Genomic DNA, 13201 nt, shown 5'->3' on the forward strand with positions numbered 1-13201 from the left:
TTCTTATTGCGTCCGTGCTTGCATTTAAAAACAGCACGTGTGTGGCAGTCGGTGGCAGGGGACAGGTGCGCGTTTTGCACAAACTATTATATAACGCACAAGTCTAGTGTATAATAATACACGTCAGTCAGCAGTGTCTGATAGTGTCAGACTTCTCAGTAATTGTCGCTCCTAAAAACCAGTTAGGTTCTTATTGCGTCCGTGGTTGCATTTAAAAACAGCACGTGTGTGGCAGTCGGTGGCAGGGTACAGGTGCGCGTTTTGCACAAACTATTATATAACGCACAAGTCTAGTGTATAATAATACACGTCAGTCAGCAGTGTCTGATAGTGTCAGACTTCTCAGTAATTGTCGCTCCTAAAAACCAGTTAGGTTCTTATTGCGTCCGTGCTTGCATTTAAAAACAGCACGTGTGTGGCAGTCAGTGGCAGCGTACAGGTGCGCGTTTTGCACAAACTATTATATAACGCACAAGTCTAGTGTATAATACACGTCAGTCAGCAGTGTCTGATAGTGTCAGACTTCTCAGGAATTGTCGCTCCTAAAAACCAGTTAGGTTCTTATTGCGTCCGTGGTTGCATTTAAAAACAGCACGTGTGTGGCAGTCGGTGGCAGGGTACAGGTGCGCGTTTTGCACAAACTATTATATAACGCACAAGTCTAGTGTATAATAATACACGTCAGTCAGCAGTGTCTGATAGTGTCAGACTTCTCAGTAATTGTCGCTCCTAAAAACCAGTTAGGTTCTTATTGCGTCCGTGCTTGCATTTAAAAACAGCACGTGTGTGGCAGTCGGTGGCAGGGGACAGGTGCGCGTTTTGCACAAACTATTATATAACGCACAAGTCTAGTGTATAATAATACACGTCAGTCAGCAGTGTCTGATAGTGTCAGACTTCTCAGTAATTGTCGCTCCTAAAAACCAGTTAGGTTCTTATTGCGTCCGTGGTTGCATTTAAAAACAGCACGTGTGTGGCAGTCGGTGGCAGGGTACAGGTGCGCGTTTTGCACAAACTATTATATAACGCACAAGTCTAGTGTATAATAATACACGTCAGTCAGCAGTGTCTGATGGTGTCAGACTTCTCAGTAATTATCGCTCCTAAAAACCAGTTAGGTTCTTATTGCGTCCGTGCTTGCATTTAAAAACAGCACGTGTGTGGCAGTCAGTGGCAGCGTACAGGTGCGCGTTTTGCACAAACTATTATATAACGCACAAGTCTAGTGTATAATACACGTCAGTCAGCAGTGTCTGATAGTGTCAGACTTCTCAGGAATTGTCGCTCCTAAAAACCAGTTAGGTTCTTATTGCGTCCGTGGTTGCATTTAAAAACAGCACGTGTGTGGCAGTCGGTGGCAGGGTACAGGTGCGCGTTTTGCACAAACTATTATATAACGCACAAGTCTAGTGTATAATACACGTCAGTCAGCAGTGTCTGATAGTGTCAGACTTCTCAGTAATTGTCGCTCCTAAAAACCAGTTAGGTTCTTATTGCGTCCGTGCTTGCATTTAAAAACAGCATGTGTGTGGCAGTCGGTGGCAGCGTCAGGCTCCATATTGTCCCTGGATAGAGACGTGCATGATGGCCTGTAAACATGAAGTGCCCATTGTAAGGAAGTGGGTCTATTGTAGTATAGCCCTTAGGCAGGGCAGCCAAAAATTGGGAGGCTCCACGTTGTCCCTGGATAGAGACGTGCATGAGGGCCTGTAAACCTGAAGTGCCCATTGGAAGGAAGTGGGTCTATTGTAGTATAGCCCTTAGGCAGGGCAGCCAAAAATTGGGAGGCTCCACGTTGTCCCTGGGTAGAGACGTGCATGAGGGCCTGTAAACCTGAAGTGCCCATTGGAAGGAAGTGGGTCTATTGTAGTATAGCCCTTAGGCAGGGCAGCCAAAAATTGGGAGGCTCCACGTTGTCCCTGGGTAGAGACGTGCATGAGGGCCTCAAAACATTGTTCCCATTGCAAAGGAGCGGGTCTCCTGTCGTTGTAATGTCCATTCTGCAAAGAATGGGCGAAAAAATTTACCACTGGGGGTATACCTGAAACAAAGGCCTAAGTATTGCAATTTGTAACGGTCATCATCATGGTGGCACATGAGGAGAAGGAGGAGCAGTCCAGCGATTATCCAAAGTCCAGAAGTGTGTACCCATGGGTGAGTGGAGGTACATGGCAAACTTTAAATTCCGCTCTCATTTGCTGGTGGTGTGGTGAAGTCTGGCCCAATCCAACCCTTGTTCATCTTGATCAGAGTCAGCCTGTCAGCATTTTCAGTTGACAGGCGGGTGCGTTTATCTGTAATGATTCCACCTGCGGCACTAAAAACACGCTCTGACAAAACGCTAGCAGAAGGGCAGGCCAGGACTTACAAGGCGTAGAGAGCCAATTCATGTCACATGTCCAGCTTGGATACCCAATAATTGTAAGGCACAGAGGAATGTCGGAGTACAGTTGTTCGATCTGCAAGGTACTCCTTCAGCATCTGGGCAAACTTAGGATTTCTTGTGGCACTACCCCACACCTCAGGGGCTGTGGTACGTGAGGGGCTGAGAAAACTGTCCCACATCTTAAAGACTGTTCCCCTACCTCTGGCGGATTGGACTTGTGCCTCTCTCGGCTGTACGCCTCGGTTGTCCACTGATTCATGACCTATGCCGCTAGCGTTTTGTGAGGGGAATGCTTTGCCTACTTCCGTGACTATGGCCTTCTGGAACTGCTGCATTTTGCCTGACCTCTCCGCCTCGGGAATAAGAGACATAAAGTTCTCCTTTTAGCGTGGGTCTAACAGTGTTACCAACCAGTAATGATTGTCGGCCAAGATGTTCTTAACGCGAGGGTCACGAGACAGGCAGCTTACCATAAAGTCAGCCATGTGTGCCAGACTCTTAACAGCCATCACTTCAGTATCCTGACCAACACGATGACTGAACATGCTGTCCTCCTCCTCCTCCTCCTCATCATCTACCCTGTCCTCTGGCCAGCCACGCTGAACCGAGGATATGACTGCATGTCATATCCTCAATTTGGCCAGAGAGTTGCTCCATGTCTTCATCCTCCTCCTCGTCATAGTCCTCCACTGCACGTTGTGATGAGACGAGGCTGGGCTGTGTGTTATCATCACCCACACCCACTACTGTTTCTTGCTCAAACTCATCGCGCTCCGCCTGCAATGCATCATGGTTGTTTTTTGAGCAGAGACCATTTTAGAAGGCAGAGAAGCGGTATGGTGACGCTAATAATGTCGTCATCGCCGCTCACCATCTTGGTGGAGTCCTCAAAGTTTTGGCGGATGGTGCATAGGTCGGACATCCATCTCCACTCCTCAGGTGTTATGTGTTGAGTTTGACCCATTTCCCGACGGCTTAGGTGATGCAGGTACTCAACAACTGCCCTCTTCTGCTCACATATCCTGACCAACTTGTGCAGAGTTGAATTCCAATGCGTGGGGACATCACACACCAGTCTGTGTGCCGGAAGATGCAAACGGCGTCTTAAGCCGGCAAGGCCGGCTGAAGCAGTAGGTGACTTTCGAAAATGTGCAAACAGGCGGCGAACTTTTACCAGCAGATCAGACAGCTCTGAGTATGACTTTAGAAACCGCTGAACCACGAGGTTGAGCACATGGGCCACGCATGGAACATGTGTCAGCTGGCCTCGCCTCAAAGCCGCCACCAGGTTCCGGCCATTGTCACACACGACCTTTCCTGGCTTTAGGTTCAGAGTTGTGAGCCAGTGATCTGCCTGCTGTTTCAGAGCTGTCCACACCTCTTCTGCATTGTGGGGTTTGTCACCTATGCAGATTAGCTTCAGCACTGCCTGTTGCCGCTTCGCCGAGGCAGTGCTGCAGTGCTTCTGTGTCGCCCTGGACAAGCCAGGGGCCACAGAGCACAACACTTAAAACACCCCACACTCCCTGCAGGCATATCATAGTCAAAACACAAAATCCTTGTTGCCTTCCCCAGGGGCTGTTGTCCACACCAGGGTGTGGAGCCAGGCGGTTGGTCTCCACCCACCGAGGAGGAGGGAAAACACAGGCAGTGAGAGTTAAGCTAAGGAAGTGGAAGGAGGAAAGTAGTAGAGAGGAGAAAAGTGACAGCAAAGAGCCTGAAGTTGGTCCGGGTGTGTGGCCCGGACAGGACAGCAAGGTTGGCAGGATGTGGTGACCGTCTGCAGTGGAGGCCGATTGGAGTCTGCCGTAAGGACCGTGGACGGGTGGTGACCCGGCCGTACCGGACCGGTATACAAAGAGAAGCCAGCACCATTGGCAGAGGACTTTCGGATCCCGGCAAGGCTTGGTGTCGCCGTGAATTTGCCAAATCCGTTAGTGAAGGGAACCTCAGGGTTTCCAAACAGCCAAGTCCAGATAGAAGGCAACCGTACAACCGTGAAGGGGAGACACAGCAACCGCCAAGGGCAACCGTCTCCCAGGGCCAGCGCCTGTGGGCAAAAGGGGCTCCTCCGGCCCATATCCAGGTCGGGGAGCGGGTTACCGTTGGGAAACCATCACTACCAACACTTAACTTAGGTGCAGGGAGAGACAGTCATCACTAACCTGCAGGGAGGAACAACCGCAGCCGTCCGAGTGACCCGTCCATCCAGCCACTTGTTTAACCGTGAACTGTGTCATCATCATTGGGCTGAGTGAGTACCTCCGTGCCGTGCGGCACAGCGCTGCCCCTGCGACCCTGCACCTCATCAGGCCCCGCAACCCGCCTGTCATCCATGTCTACCCCATCACCAGGCCCCGGGACAACCAACCCCCCTACCCACGGAGGGGAGAAATAACAACAAAGCTGCTCCCTGTCACAGGCTCCCGGGATCCCCGTCCAGAGCAGCGGTGGTGTCCACACAATCACCACAACCGTGGGTGGCGTCACGGACAATATCCCCAAAACCCAAACCACCCCTTTTCACTCACGGGCGAGTAGCGCCGCTCGAGTCCCCGGGATCCGGCCATCGCTCGAGCCAACGAACAGCAGCAGCCGTAGAGCAGCGTCAGCCGGACCCGAGCAGTGGGAGAGCGCACCGTCCCCTCCTCCGCCCGCGACACTTCCAGCTTGGGACTGGTGTGGAGGGTAAAGTGGATCAGGATGCGCAGGAGGAGGAGGAGGCTGAGGAGCATGACATTCCGGAGCTGTAGAGTGTGTGTGAAACCCTGACTGAGGTAGGGCCTGCAAAACTTGGTGTGTGAAGGACGTGTTCCGTCCCTCGCTCAGACTGGGTCCCAGCTTGCACAATATTAACCCAGTGTGACGTCAACGAGATGTAGCGGCCTTGCCCACATGCACTTGTCCACGTGTCTGTGGTTAGGTGGACTTTGGCTGAAACAGCGTTGTTCAGGGCACGTGTGATGTTTTGTGACACGTGGTTATGCAATGCGGGGACGGCACACCGGGAGAAATAGTGGCGGCTGTGGACCGAGTAACGTGGGACAGCTGCCACCATCAGGTCGCGGAATGCTTCTGTCTCAACCAGCCTAAAAGGCAACATTTCCAGCGCAAGCAGTCGCGAAATGTTAGCATTTAGAACTGTGGCATGTGGGGTGTTGGCAGTGTATTTGCGCCTGCGTTCAAAGGTTTGCTGAATGGATAACTGAACGTTGCGCTGGGACAAGGACGTGCTTGATGATGGTGTTCTTTCTGCGTAGGCAACTGCAGGTGCAGGAGTGGAGGAGGCTTGTTCGCAGGCAGCATGGACAGGGGATTGGCTCGCATGCACAACCAGCGAAGACGTAGCAGTGACATCAGCAAGCACTGCTCCTCGACTCTGTTGTACTTCCCACAAAGTCGGGTGCTTGGCTGACATGTGCCTGATCATGCTGGTGGTGGTCAGGCTGCTAGTTTTGGTACCCCTGCTGATGCTGGCATGGCAGGTGTTGCAAATGGCCTTTTTAGAATCATCTGGAGCCAACTTAAAAAACTGCCAGTGTCAGAGTTCCGGGTTTTCCAGTTTTCTTTTGAAAGAGCTTGCCCTTTGTTAACATGGAGTTTTCTGTTCTGTTGCCCTACTTCCTGTCCATCTGTTTAAAAGCCGCCCCTAAAGCTTAGTCCAGTGCCTGAGTATACTGCTTCCTGTGTGCTCCTGCCCTGCTGCTTTTGGTTCCTGATTGTTATTCGGATCCTCTTGGAAAACAACCGACACCGACTCTGGACTTCATCTGGTATCATCTAGCTGTGCCCGGACTCCGTTTGCCGTCTTTGGTCGGCACTTCTGCCCGGTTCCTTCCGTTTAATACCACTCTGGACTCACATCACGTACGGACATTTTTGGACTTACCTATTGCCCTTTTGTGTCCCGGCTGCTGCGCATTTAGGGCTTCTGGGGTGATTGCCAGACAGTCCCTGTATAGGGGTTCGCTCTTGGTGGTCTCCCTGGGGGAGTCCGGTGCGCGGTCCCGGGAATTCCCTTTCGCTCCGTCCCTGGAAGGTATTTCCTGCATTTATGTTCTACTGTGTTTTTGTTCCGTTTATGTACATATTTGCTGGTTGCATATTATAAACGTCTTGCACCAAGAACTCATCTCTGGTTGTCATTGCCCTAACGCAATCGAAATCCTCAATACATACAATAGTATTACAGCCAGACTCGGGAAGACCTAACATTTGTACAGGCACCTTGTGTCGTGTTGTTCCGGGGAACAGTTGCCTGACGTCTGCCTGGGGCCACCACTCTGCTTCTTACTGCCTGTTGTGATGCTACGCCTCCCTCCCCCTGTGCACTGCTGTCCTCGCTCTGCATATCCTCCTGCCAGGTTGGGTCAGTTACTGGATCATCCACCACGTCGTCTTCCTCTTCCGCACCCTGCTCCTCCTCCTGACTTCCTGACAATTGTGTCTCATCATCGTCCACCCCTTGTTGAGACACGTTGCCAACTTCGTGAGAACGTGGCTGCTCAAATATTTGGGCATCTGTACATACAATCTCGTCATGGCCCACTTCAAAAGGAGCTGGCGAGAGGCCAGAATTTGTGAATGGAAACGTGAACGAACAGCTCTTCCGAGTGTCCAAGTGTGGGATCAGTAATGTCCGTGGACGTGTACTCGGCCTGGTGGTAGGAAGGAGGATCAGGTTCTGAAATGTGCGGTGCAGTATCACGGCTACTGACACTTGACCGTGTGGAAGACAGAGTGTTTGTGGTGGTGCCAATCTGACTGGAAGCATTATCCGCTATCCAACTAACAACCTGTTGACACTGGTCTTGGTTCAAGAGCGGTGTACTGCTGCGGTCCCCAAGAATTTGGGACAGGACGTGCGAGCGACTAGATGTGGCCCTTTGTTGTGGCGAAATTAGAGCTTGCACACAACCTCGGTCTCTGCCTGCACCACCATCACGTCCACTTCCTTGTTCGTTGACAACGCCCTTGCGCATTTTGCAATGCTGTGCTGATGTGTATTCACTAGACTTGTGCGTTATATCCAAGTTTTTGCAAAACTCACACAAATGCAGCGGAAAGCTGCCACCAACAGGCACACACGTGCGGTTTTTAAATGCAAGCACGGAGGCACTAAGAACCTAACAGGTCTCTATCCAGGGACAACGTGGAGCCTCCCAATTTTTGGCTGCCCTGCCTAAGGGCTATACTACAATAGACCCACTTCCTTACAATGGGCACTTCAGGTTTACAGGCCATCATGCACGTCTCTATCCAGGGACAACGTGGAGCCTCCCAATTTTTGGCTGCCCTGCCTAAGGGCTATACTATAATACACCCACTTCCTTACAATGGGCACTTCAGGTTTACAGGTCATCATGCACGTCTCTATCCAGGGACAACGTGGAGCCTCCCAATTTTTGGCTGCCCTGCCTAAGGGCTATACTACAATAGACCCACTTCCTTACAATGGGCACTTCAGGTTTACAGGCCATCATGCACGTCTCTATCCAGGGACAACGTGGAGCCTCCCAATTTTTGGCTGCCCTGCCTAAGGGCTATACTACAATAGACCCACTTCCTTACAATGGGCACTTCAGGTTTACAGGCCATCATGCACGTCTCTATCCAGGGACAACGTGGAGCCTCCCAATTTTTGGCTGCCCTGCCTAAGGGCTATACTATAATACACCCACTTCCTTACAATGGGCACTTCAGGTTTACAGGCCCTCATGCACGTCTCTATCCAGGGACAACGTGGAGCCTCCCAATTTTTGGCTGCCCTGCCTAAGGGCTATACTATAATACACCCACTTCCTTACAATGGGCACTTCAGATTTACAGGCCATCATGCACGTCTCTATCCAGGGACAACGTGGAGCCTCCCAATTTTTGGCTGCCCTGCCTAAGGGCTATACTACAATAGACCCACTTCCTTACAATGGGCACTTCAGGTTTACAGGCCATCATGCACGTGTCTATCCAGGGACAACGTGGAGCCTCCCAATTTTTGGCTGCCCTGCCTAAGGGCTATACTACAATAGACCCACTTCCTTACAATGGGCACTTCAGGTTTACAGGCCATCATGCACGTCTCTATCCAGGGACAATGTGGAGCCTCCCAATTTTTGGCTGCCCTGCCTAAGGGCTATACTACAATAGACCCACTTCCTTACAATGGGCACTTCAGGTTTACAGGCCCTCATGCACGTCTGTATGCAGGGGCATTGGTGAACCTCACAATTTTGGACTGCCCTGGCAAAGGAAAATACTACAAAGACTCACTTCCTCAAAATGGGCACATTAGACTCAAGAGGCCTTCATGTACTTCTCTTCTCAGGGACATCGGAGTGCCACACAATGTTTTCACGTAAAATCTTTCATGTATTAATCTCAAAAAGTAACATACACCAGCTCTATCTCACTATTGGGTATGTGCCCTTAACATTTCCGCCATGAAAAATCATTTTGGGGTCATTTTGGAAGGTTTTCTGGTGAGTCCGTAAAAATGGCGTAAAACGCGGACAAAATTGTTCACAGCTGTGACTTTTCAGTGATAAATGCTTCAAGGGGTCTTCCCCATGCTGTTGCCATGTCATTTGAGCACTCTTCTGAGACTTTTGTGACATTTTTAGGGTTTCTCCATGCTGCCGGGGGGTCATTTCACAAAAATACTCGGGTCTCCCATAGGATAACATTGGGCTCGTTGCTCGGCCCGAGTACACGAGTATCTTGGGAGGCTCGGCCCGAGCTTCGAGCACCCGAGCTTTTTAGTACTCGCTCATCACTAATAATTACTTATGATTCAACTTTGAGACTGGTGGATTTATGGTTCATACGTACCACTGGCACATGCTATACTCACATACAGTGAATGCACCTTTTATATTCTTGGAAAACTCATGTATTTGTATTTTAGCTCATTTTGTCATAATCTTTTAATATTGATTATCATGTTAGAAGGAGACTTAATCGAAATATGAAAATCAAGGTTATTTTACAAGCATCAGTGAAATCTTATCATCAGCATAGTACTTTATGGGAAAACTACAACAATGATACAAATATGGATCCAGCTCACACACCAGGGTGTTAATAAAAATCTTTCTTTCAGCTTTATTTTGAAAAAATTCTTTTAAAATAACAACAATAGTTAGGACGTCTCAGACAACATTGCAAATATAAAGTAGGGGGTGATGTAAAAAGAGAACCATACGCGTTTCAAACGAAAAGGTTTTTGAACACAATTAGCCATTTACAGTATACAACTGATATCTGGCTATTACTTGGTGACTGCATTATAAAGCTGTACTCACACAGAGCTGAGTTTCAGTATCTGACTCCTAGCAGAGAGTAATAGAGATGGGTTTTCCAAAACGGCGCCAATAACCAAAGATGGTAGGAATATAAGATTAATGTTGCTTTATTTTCATACTCAGGTCAACGCGTTTCAGGAGACTAGGCTCCCTTCATCCGGACAAACAGGCAAAAAAACATCAACTCTGTTAGGAGTTTTCTGTGTCGAGACTCCCAACAGAGGCTCCACGGATTTTTTGATTCGCGTATTTCCCAGGGATTTCACTGTGTTGAGTGCCCTCGTTGGCTGCCGGCAGTGTTTTCTGTGGCTTTTCTCCCTGAGATCAGTGATTGTTTTGTCTTGTTGTTCTTCTAGGCATTGCTCCCACCTGGCCAGAATCCTACTCCACACTGATGAAGGGCAATACCCCAAAACAGCTGTCTGTGGATGGATACCTGGCCTTGGTATTTCCCTTGTCATATCTTTAAACTTGTCAAAGAGTTGGATATTGACTAAAAGGGCCACTTAATATGGTGGTTATGGTGGTTTCCTAAAAAGAGCCACTCCTTGGCTGGGTCCTTCCCAAAGGGATATCTGGCTTGTTTCTTCTGCTTGTTGTCTGTCCTTAGCAGTGGTTTCCTAGCAGCTATTTTACCATGAAGGTCTGCTGCACAAAGTCTCCTCTTAACAGTTGTTCTAGAGATGTATCTGCTGCTAGAACTCTGTGTGGCATTCACCTGGTCTCTAATCTGAGCTGCTGTTAACCTGCGATTTCTGAGGCTGGTGACTCAGATAAACTTATCCTCCGCAGCAGAGGTGACTCTTGGTCTTCCTTTCCTGGGGCGGTCCTCATGTGAGCCAATTTCTTTGTAGCGCTTGATGGTATTTGCCACTGCACTTGGGGACACTTTCAAAGTTTTCCCAATTTTACGGCCTGACTGATCTTCATTTCTTAAAGTAATGATGGTCACTTGTTTTTCTTTATCTAGCTGCTTTTTTCTTGCCATAATACAAATTCTAACAGTCTATTCAGTAGGACTATCAGCTGTGTATCCACCAGACATCTGCACAACACAACTGATGGTCCCAACCCCATTTTTAAGGCAAGAAATCCCACTTATTACCTGACAGGTAACACCTGTGAAGTGAAAACCATTTCCAGTGACTACCTCTTGAAGCTCATCAAGAGAATTCCAAGAGTGTGCAAAGCAGTGATCAAAGCAAAAGGTGGCTACTTTGAAGAACCTAGAATATAAGACATATCTTCAGTTGTTTCACATGTTTTTGTTAAGTATTTCATTCCACATGTGTTAATTCATAGTTTTGATGCCTTCAATGTGAATCAACTATTTTCAGAGTCATGAAAATAAAGAAAACTCTGAATGAGAATGTGTGTCCAAACGTTTGGTCTGTACTGTGCGTCACACCTGCATTTCAGATCAGGATTTTGTCACAACATACTCAATGTTTCCTGGTGTTGAATATGAAGTGTTTAATTTAACAAGTCTTTGAATGAGATGTCTTCCCTAGTTAAACACATACATTAACACCTTTAATACTGCTGTCAGAAGTATGCTGCTATGTGAGAAAAAGACATTATTTTTATAGATAACTTGGTCCTCCAGAGAGATGACATGACTATACCTGGTGATGCAGAATGCAAACTATTTGAATATTTAGTGCTGTAAGTGTGTGTGTGTGTGTGTGTGTGTGTGTGTGTGTGTGTGTGTGTGTGTGCGTGTGTGTGTTTTTGCAGTATAAAACAAGCAAACTGTATACAATAGAAACTGTATACAATAGAAATAGATATTTGACCTGAGTTGACTGATGTACTTACTGTGGGGATTTAGAGGGGGGAAGTGGGGCATTTGTTCTGTGCCCAGTGACAGGGGGGCGCTGTTAGGCTGAATTTGGTTGCCCCTGAACCCATAGTTGAATTCAGCCATTTTGTGAGCTTGCTGTCAAACTGACAGCTGGTTCAGAGAAGGAGTAGCATGTCAGCTACCAGGTATGGAAACAATATAGGAAGCGGGGAGTGGCTCTGGAAATAATATGGAGAGCAGAATAGAGGAATAGTTGTAGAAAAAATATGAAGGGTTGAATATGGGGAGCAGAATAGAGGAATAGTTGTAGAAACAGTATGGGGGGATGGTTGTGGAAACAGTATGATGAGCATGTGGGGAATGGCTAGGAAAAGAATTTAGTGCTTAGGGAATGATTGTGAAAACAGTATGGGGAGCAGAGTGAGGTAATGACTGTGGAAACAATATGGAGCGCAGAGAGGAAATAGTTGTGGAAACCATATGAGCGGAGAATGGCTGTGGAGACAGTAATGTGGGGTGAGAGGAGGGATGTATGAGCAGATAGTATGGAAAGCAAGCAGGTAAATATGTGAATAAACAGTATGAGGAGCGAGGTCTGGACATAGTATGTGGAGGGGAGATGTATGAGGAGACAGTATACAGAGTAAGATGGGGCTAGTGAGTGGTTTGTTTTGAAATTGGGGAGGAGATAGTATGGGGAGGGAGTGTGAAATGTGAGAAAACAATATGAGGCGTGGGAGGAAATGGGTGTGGACACAGAAAGGAGAGCGTTAGGGGAGTTTGAAGAGAATGAGGTGGTTAATATGTGAAGAGACAGTGTGGTGAGAAGATAGAACGAAGGAAGGAGGGATCCAGCACAAATCCTCGTGGTTAAAAGTAAAAAAACATCCTTTATTTCAAAAATTTAAAAGATCATCAGAGACCCGAAGTAGGGAACATATTTACAGTGGGCGCATAGGCAAACTTTACGCGTTTCGGACTGGGGGGGTAAAAACAACAGAGTCCTTAATCATAAGTGATTAAGGACTCTGTTGTTTTTACCCCCCCAGTCCGAAACGCGTAAAGTTTGCCTATGCGCCCACTGTAAATATGTTCCCTACTTCGGGTCTCTGATGATCTTTTAAATTTTTGAAATAAAGGATGTTTTTTTACTTTTAACCACGAGGATTTGTGCTGGATCCCTCCTTCCTTCGTTCTATTTTCCCATTACCTTGGCTGGCCTGGACCTTCCAGCGGATCCGTGCACCCAGGAGATCACAGCAGTGGAGTCGGCAGGTGAGCTGAAATACCTTTATTTCAAGTGTGGTGAGAAGGTTGATTGTGTGAGCAGACAATATGAGGAAAGGGGAAATGTGTGAGGAGTCTATTGAAGGCAATAGTATGCGGAGACAGTACAAGGAGAAAGGTGTGGTGAGGCACAGAACAGAGACTGGGTAGTGTGGGGAGCGACATAGGAAGGAGGCAGGATTGAGGGACAGTGTGATGGCACAGCAAGGAGGGTACAGTATTCTGAGGAGAGGGAGTGTGATGAGAGGACACAATATAGAGACTAGGCACCATAAAAGGGCCACATTGCGAGAGAAAATTGTGAAGGAGGGTTTTTATGGAAACCATAAGGCAGTGTGGATAGCATGAACCATAAGTGGAAGAGTGTGAGTCATGATAAGTGCAATGATCACATTGAGGGCCAATTTATTCAGGGGCACAGCA

Source organism: Anomaloglossus baeobatrachus, chromosome 5 (genome assembly GCF_048569485.1).
Source record: "Anomaloglossus baeobatrachus isolate aAnoBae1 chromosome 5, aAnoBae1.hap1, whole genome shotgun sequence".
Taxonomy (NCBI): domain Eukaryota; kingdom Metazoa; phylum Chordata; class Amphibia; order Anura; family Aromobatidae; genus Anomaloglossus; species Anomaloglossus baeobatrachus.